Source organism: Sus scrofa, chromosome 2 (genome assembly GCF_000003025.6).
Source record: "Sus scrofa isolate TJ Tabasco breed Duroc chromosome 2, Sscrofa11.1, whole genome shotgun sequence".
Lineage (NCBI taxonomy): Eukaryota > Metazoa > Chordata > Mammalia > Artiodactyla > Suidae > Sus > Sus scrofa.
The window spans coordinates 54,032,441-54,040,814 of record NC_010444.4 but is presented as its reverse complement, the minus strand read 5'-3'; positions in this window follow the sequence as shown (position 1 = coordinate 54,040,814).

Here is an 8,374-nt window from a genome sequence, read left to right as displayed (position 1 = left end):
CATTTAGGTGGTGGGTTAAGTTGTCGATTTGAGATTTTTCTTCTTTTTTGAGGAAGGCCTGTATTGCTATGAACTTCCCTCTGAGCACTGCTTTTGTGGCATCCCATAGATTTTGAATGATTTTGTCTTCATTTTCATTTGTCTCAAGGTATTTTTTAATTTCCTTCTTGATTTCCTCATTGACCCATTGGTTTCTTAGTAGCATATTGTTTAGACTCCATGTAGTCTGTTTTTTCTCATTTCTTTTCCTGTGGTTCATTTCTAGTTTCATGCCATTGTGGTCAGAGAAGATACTTGAAATAATTTATATACTCTTAAATTCGTTGAGGTTAGCTTTGTGCCCCTGTGCGTGATCAATTCTTGGGAATGTTCCATGTGCACCTGAGAAGAATGTGTATGCTGATTTTTTTTAATGTAATGTCCTGAAAATGTCAATTAAGTCTAACTTTTCTATTGTTTCCTTTTGGATCTCTGTGGCTTTATTGATTTTCCGTCTAGAGGATCTGTCCATTGATGTGAGTGGGGTGTTATTAAAGTCTCCTACTATGATTGTATTCCCCTCAATTTCTCCTTTTATGTCTGTTAGTATTTGTTGTATGTATCTGGGTGCTCCTGTATTAGGGGCATATCTATTGAGGATTGCAATATCCTCTTCTTGAATGGATCCTTTAACCATTAAATGGTGTCCTTCTTTGCCTTTTCTTCTGGCATTTGTTTTAAAGTCTATTTTGTCTGATATGAGGATTGCAACTCCTACTTTCCTGTCTTGTCCATTGGCATGAAATATCTTTTCCCATCCCCTCACTTTCAATCCTCATGTGTCCTTTGCCCTAAGGTGAGTTTCTTGTAGGCAGTAGTTTGAAGGGTTTTTCTTTTTATCCACTCTGCCACTCTGTCTTTTGATTGGAGCATTCAGTCCATTGACATTTAAGGTAATTATTGATAGATATGTATTTATTGCCATTTTAAACCTTATTTTCCAGTTGATTCTATGTTTCTCCTTTCTTCCTTTCTTTTTTTGATTGAATGATTTCCATTAATTTGTGCTTGAGTGCTTTTCTTTTGAGTTTTTGTGAATGTAATATTTGGTTTTGATTTGTGATTGTTTTTTAAGTATGCAAACCCCTTCCTATATCTGCTTGCTTTAGACTCATAGTCATTCAGGCTCAAACACATTTTTATAAAAAAAAATGAAGCTATATTTTATTACTATCCTTCTCCACATTCTATGATTCTGTATTCCTTTTTTGAACATCTTCATCTCTATCCTTTTGCTGTTCGTTGTGTATGTTATCACTTTTAAAGTAGTTTTTTTTTTTTTTCCTTTTTTAGATCTATATGCTGGCTTATTTAAAAGATTGCTTTCCAATTATTTTTTCCTCCATCTTATTTCTTTTTCTTCTTATTTTTTTTAATTTTTTTTTTTTTATTTAGAGATGCCCTTTCAGTATTTCTTTAAGAATGGGTTTCCTATTGCTGTACTCTTTTTGCTTTTGTTTGTTGGATAAATTCTTTATTTCCCTTTCTATTTTAAATGACATTCTTGCTGGATAGAGTGTTCAAGGCTGCTATTTTTTCCTTTTAGCACTTTAAATAAATCTTGCCACTCCCTTCTGGCCTGTAGTGTTTCTGTAGTGAAGTCATCTGATAACTTTATAGGGATTCCCTTATATTTAATGCTTAGTTTTTCTCTTGCTGCGTTTAGAATCCTCTCTTTATCTTTAATTTTGCCATTTTTATTATAATATGTCTTTTGGTAGACATATTTGGGTTCAACTTGTGCTTCCTGTATCTTGATATTGGTTTCATTTAGATTTATAAAGTTTTCAGCCATAGTTTCTTCAAGTATATTTTCAATCCCCTTTTGTTTTTCTTCTCCTTCTTGAATTCCTATTGTGTGTAGATTGGCCTGTTTTATCTTATCCCATAGGTCTCATATTGCTTTCATGTTTTCTTCATTTGGTTTTCAGTCTGCTGTCCTGATTAGGTGATTTCCATTATCTTATCTTCTATGTCACTAATTCATTCCTCTGCATTATTCATTTTACTCTTTAGTGACTTTAGCTCAGTTTGTGTCTGCAAATTAATTTTTGAATTTTTTATGTTCTTCCTCATATTTTCTAGTTTCTTTCTAAATGAATCTGCATTACTTTTTGTCTCTGCTCTTAATTCCTTGATATTCAGCCTTAATTCTTCAGTTTTTACCATCTCCGTTTTGAACTCAATGTCTATCAGATTGCAGAGGTCTGTTTCATTGTTTGCTACTTGAAATGAATTCTCCTATTCCTTTAACTGGGAATGGTTTCTGAGCTTCTTCATATTGCTTATGTTTTCCTTTTTCTGTGAGTTTAGGAAAGCCAAACTAATTTTTGGGGAGCTACCTCCATGCAAGTGCACCCCTTTGTATTTTATGGGGGTTACTATTTATTTTTGGTGTGGGAGTTTGAATAGTTCTGTTTCTTTGGTGTGAGCATGCTGATATCCTTAGGGTGCTGAGTCTGTTTCTGGGGAGAAGGATGCAATGGGTAGGACTAGGAGTCAGTGCCTGGTTGCTGGGCTCTTAACAGCAGCAAGGACCTTCAGGAAACTGCCACTGGCTACTCCTAGTTGCAAGGCCCTGGGAAGTGGTATTGAGTGTTATACAGATTGACAATGTGCCCAGAGCATTTTGTAGTGGCAGCAGCAGAATGTGTGAGTTCCCAGGGGAGTAAGAGCCACAACATGTAGTGTTCAATTGCACGCCCTCCTCTAAGGTGATTGGAACCAACAGTTGTGGCTGTTCAGGGACCCCTAGTGGTAGCAGACCATGCCCACCTCTGGATTCAGTGGTAAATGTGGTGGCTTGCCTCCACCACCTGCAGACTTTTCAAGAAGCACCTTGTCTCATTTAGCCCACACAAGAGGTGCTACACAGGCTGCTCCTAGTTTCAGGATCCTGAGAAGTGACAGAGGTCAAGTATGTGGGCACTTCCCAGTGCATTTGGCAGTGGCGGCTACTGGATCAGTGTGCTTCCAGGGATTCAAGAGCCACCACAGGTAGTATTTGGAAAGAATGCCCTCCTATGTGGTACCCTTGAGGTAATGGGGGCCACAGGTGATGCCTGTTCATGGACTCCCAGTGGTGGAAGGCCACACCCACCTCTAGTGTCAGTGATAATTGCAGTGATTTTCCCCTACCACCTGCAGACTGTAGGAAGAATCCTGTCCCATTTAGCCCACACAGGAGGTGCTGCACCAACTGCTCCTAGTTGTAGGGTCTTGGGAAGGGGCAGTAAGTAAGCATCCAGGCACCACCCAGAGCATTTGGTAGTGGAAGCTGCAGGGCAGGTGTGTTTCCAGGGGTGTGAGAGCAACAATATTTGGTGCTTGGTTGCAGTGCCTTTTTTTTTTTTTCCAAACCCTGAGGTGAATGGGGCCAGAGGCAAAGCCCACTCACAGGCCCCAATTGGTGGCAGGCCATGCCTCCTTCCAGCCTCTGAGAAGACTGCCACACTCTGTTCCTGCCACCTGTAGATCACACAAGAGGCTCCCCATCACTCTTAGACCCCCCCACTGCCCCTGATCCACACCAGATGTGCCTGGCCACCTGCACCCCACACAAGAGGAACCCAGTCTCTTGTAGCCAGAGTAAGTCACTTCTTGCCACCTGTAGCCTGCACCAGAGCAGCCCCAACTTTGAGAGCATGTGCCCATGCACTGGAAGGTTCCTATGGCTGTCCGTCTCTCCTCCTCTTTCCCTCTCCAACAATGGAGCCTTGCTTCTTCTGCAGGCCCAGACCTTATCCCAGGTTCTCTCTGCTATGGCATCCTGCTCCCCAACCCATAGCACACTGCTCTCCCATTCATGATGCACTTCTCCTTAGCCTCTCAGGCTGTCCCCACACATCCAACCCCAGTCCTCTCCCTGGGACTGATCTCTGGAGCCTAAATCTCATCACCAAGCATCTCAGGCTGTGGTATCCAGGCCAGTAGTACAGAGGATCTGTGCTGCTCCCACTCTACTTTGCCATCCTCAGTCCAGCTGCTGCACTTTTCTTGGCAACTTTGAGGTCCCTCCATCTCAGCTGATCTTCCTGTTTGTTAGGTGGCATCCTAGGATGTGGGTTTCTTTTCTCTTTCACAGCATACCAGTTCCATCCTAATTCTTTTTTTCTATCTCTCTCTTTGGTTCTACCCAGTTATATCAAGAGTTTCTTGCCCTTTTTGGAGGTTTAAGTTCTTCTGCCAGCATTCAGTAGATGTTCTGTGTGAGTCATTTTACATGTAGATGTGTTTTTTTTAATGTGTTTGTGGGAGAAGTTTAGGAAGACATCTTACTACTCTGTCATCTTTATCTACCTTCAGATAAAGAACATTTGATACATAGACATACACACATACACACACACTACATATACACTATGGAATATCATTAAATTGTAAAAATGAAGGAAATAAATCCCATCATCTGTGGTATGGGCAGAACTAGAGGACATTATGCTAACTTATTGTAATTAATCAGAGAAATAAAGACAAATACTGTATGATTGCTCTTATATGAGGAAATTTAAATCATAGAACTAACTCCAGGAAACCAATAGAATGGTGGCTATTTAGTGATGAGGGGTAAGAGAAATGGGGAGAGATGTTTCTCAAAGTGTGCAAACTGTCAGGTACAAGATTAATGCTTTCCAGGGATTTAATTTGTAGCAAGATAACAATAGTTAACAATGACGTACCATATATTAAAAAGTTGTTATGAATGTATAGCTTCAATATTATCACCACCAAAAATAGTAATAATTTGAATTGAAGGATATAATAACTAATCTTATGGTGTAAAATATTTTACAATATATACATGTATCAAATCATTACAATTTATACTTTAGCTCATGCTATGCTGGTGATCATATTGAAATATATATATATGTGTGTGTGTCAAATCAACAGAGTCTACGTCTTAAACTTCTACAGTGCTTACACAATGCAACTAATAAAGCTATGAAAAAAGAAATAGAAGTCCTCGCACTCAGGAAGAAATAACTTTGAAGAAAATATGATCTTATATTTTGAAGCTTGTAAAGATTCTACACAGAGAGAGAGATAAATAATGAGGAAATTCAGCAATATTTCAAGATAAAAAAATTCACTCTAAATGACATTTCTACAATGCTAATGAATGATTCTCCCTGAAAAACAAAACAAAACGAAACAAAACAATTCCATTTACCATATATTAAAAAGGCAAAATATCTAGGAATAAATTTAGCCATGGAGGCAAAAGACATTAATTGAAAATTACAAAATGTTGCTGGATGACACTAAAGAAGTAAGTAAACGGAAAAAATAATCTGCATCCATGGATTAGAAGAAAATATTGTTATAATGCCAATACTACATGAAGCAATCAACGGATTCAATGCAATCTCTATTATAATCCAAATTTCAAAACTTATTCCAAAATTTGTTTGGAATTTCAAGAGACTCTAAAGAGCCAAAAAACACTGAAAAAAAAAAGTTGGAAGTCTCACACTTCCTGAATTCAAAACTTACTAGAAGGTTACAGTTCTTAAAACAGTGGGAATTTGGGGGTAATAGCTGCAAACTATTGCCTTCGGAATGGATAAGCAATGAGATCCTGCTGTATAGCACTGGGAAACATATCTGGTCACTTACGATGGAGCATCATAATGTGAGAAAAAAGAATTTATATATGTATTGTGACTGGGTCATCTTGCTGTACAGTAGAAAATTGACAGAACACTGGAAACAAAGTATAATGGAAAAAAATAAAAATCATTAAAAAAAAAAACAGTTGTCAATTTGGGATCTTTCTTCTTTTTTGAGAAAGGCCTGTATTGCTATAAATTTCCCTCTGAGCACTGCTTTCGTAGCATCCCATAGATTTTGAGAGGTTGTGTCTTCATTATCATTTGTTTCAAGGTAGTTTTTAATTTCCTTCCTGATTTCCTCATTGACCCATTGGTTTTTTAGTAGCATGTTGTTTAGTCTCCATGGAGTAGGTTTTTTCTCTTTCCTTTTCCCATGGTACACAATGGAATACTACTCAGCCATAAAAAAGAATGACATAATGCCATTTGCAGCAACATGGATGGAACCAGAGAATCTCATCCTGAGTGAAATGAGCCAGAAAGACAAAGACAAATACCATATGATATCACTTATAACTGGAATCTAATATCCAGCACAAATGAACATCTCCTCAGAAAAGAAAATCATGGACTTGGAGAAGAGACTTGTGGCTGCCTGATGGGAGGGGGAGGGAGTGTGAGGGATGGGGAGCTTGGGCTTATCAGACACAACCTAGAATAGATTTACAAGGAGATCCTGCTGAATAGCATTGAGAACTATGTCTAGATACTCATGTTGCAACAGAAGAAAGGGTGGGGGAAAAATAATTGTAATGTATACATGTAAGGATAACCTGACCCCCTTGCTGTACAGTGGGAAAAAAAAAAAATATATATTAAAAAACAAAAACAAAAACAAAAACAAAAAACAGTGTGCTGCTGGCATAAAGACAGACCACTGGTATATAATAGAGAAGCAGACATCAACCCTCCCATTTATGTTTAAATGGTTTTCAGCAAGAGTACAAGAGTGTCAGAGTTCCCTATATGGTACTCTGGGTACCGCAGTGGGTTAAGAACCTGACTTCAGCAGCTCAGGTTGCTAGGGAGGTAGAGGTTCCATCCTTGGCCCAGTACAGTGTTTTAAAGGATCCAGCATTGCTGAAGCTGTAGTATGGGTCACAGCTGCAGCTTGGATTCAATCCCTGGCCTGGGAACTACCATATGCTGCAGGTACAGCCTTAAAAAAAAAAAAAAGTATAAGAATGTTAAAATCGTTCAATGAGGAAAGGACAATCTTCAATAAATAGAGCTGGGAAAATTAGAATCCACATGCAAATATATATATGTATATATATTATATATATGAATTTATACATTTATTCTAGGTTGTCTATTTTATTGGCACACAGGTGCATGCAGAAGTCTCTTATAATCCTTTGCATTCCTGTGGTGTCATTTTGAGTTTTTTTTGTTCACTTTTGGTTTTGTTTTTCTTCTTTCTCTAGTAGCTATACATATAATGTTAAGTTGTTTGAGATTTTTTTAATATACAAAGTTGTAATCAAAATAGTCCTAAGCCTGAGATGTAAAACTACAAAATTATTAAAATAAAACATGGATGAAAATTTTATGATTGGATTTTGTAATTGTTTCTTGTACATGATAAAAAAATTCAATCAGAAAAAATAAAAATATAAGTAAATTAGGCTACATCAAAAATTAAAACTCCAATGCACCAAATGACACAGTTGACATTGTGAAAAATCTACCTATAGAATGAGAAATAATATTTGATAATCATATATTTTATAAGGAGTTAATATCCAGAATATAGAAAGAACTCTACAGTCAAAAACCTGATAAAAATGAACAAAGGACTTGGAAAGTCATTTCTCCAAAGAAGATAATGCAAATGAGCAATAAACACATGAAACAATGCTCATCATACTAGTCCTTAGGGAAATGAAAAATTACGATGATATACTATTTCAAACTCATTAGTATGTTGACTACCAAAAAAAAAAAAGAAATGATGACAAAAATTTGTAAAAATTGAAAGCCTTTTACTTTGTGTTAATGCAAAATTTTGTAGCAAATATAAGCAATACAGTGCTTTCTTAATAAAAAATTACCATGTGAATTAGAAACTCCTGTTTTGAGTATATACCCCAAAAAATTAAAAGACTTAAAAATTATTTGTATATATATGTTCATTTACAATATCTAAAACATGGAAGCAAGCCAAGTAAATATCCATCAGCAGTAGCATGCTACTTAATGAATAAAACTTGAGGACATTATTTAAATTTAAATAAAATATCCCCAAAAGACAAATACTGTGTGATTTTGCTTTTATGAATTTTCAGAAATAAACTCATAAGGACAGAAAGTAGAATTTTACTTGGCAGGTCCTGGGAGGGCAGGTGGCTAATGGTGAGTTATTATTAAATGACTATAAAGTTTCAGTATTGTAAGATTAAAAAGTGTTTTGAAGATTGGTTGCACGATGATGGGAATGTGTTTAATGTTACTGAACTATTCATTTAAAAATGGTTAATACTGCTCATTTTATGTAATGTGTATTTTACCACAATTAAAAATGAAATATAATGTTGAAAAAAACCTATGTCATGAAAAAAAAAGAAAAACTCAGGAAATTTTCTTGAGTAAAGGACACTAAAGAGAATGACTAAGAAGGTACAATATTTTATCCAAATTTAATTCCTTTACTATATAAAAGGCATTATTGGCATTTTTGGCAACATTTTAATACATATAGATAAATTACCACAAAATTC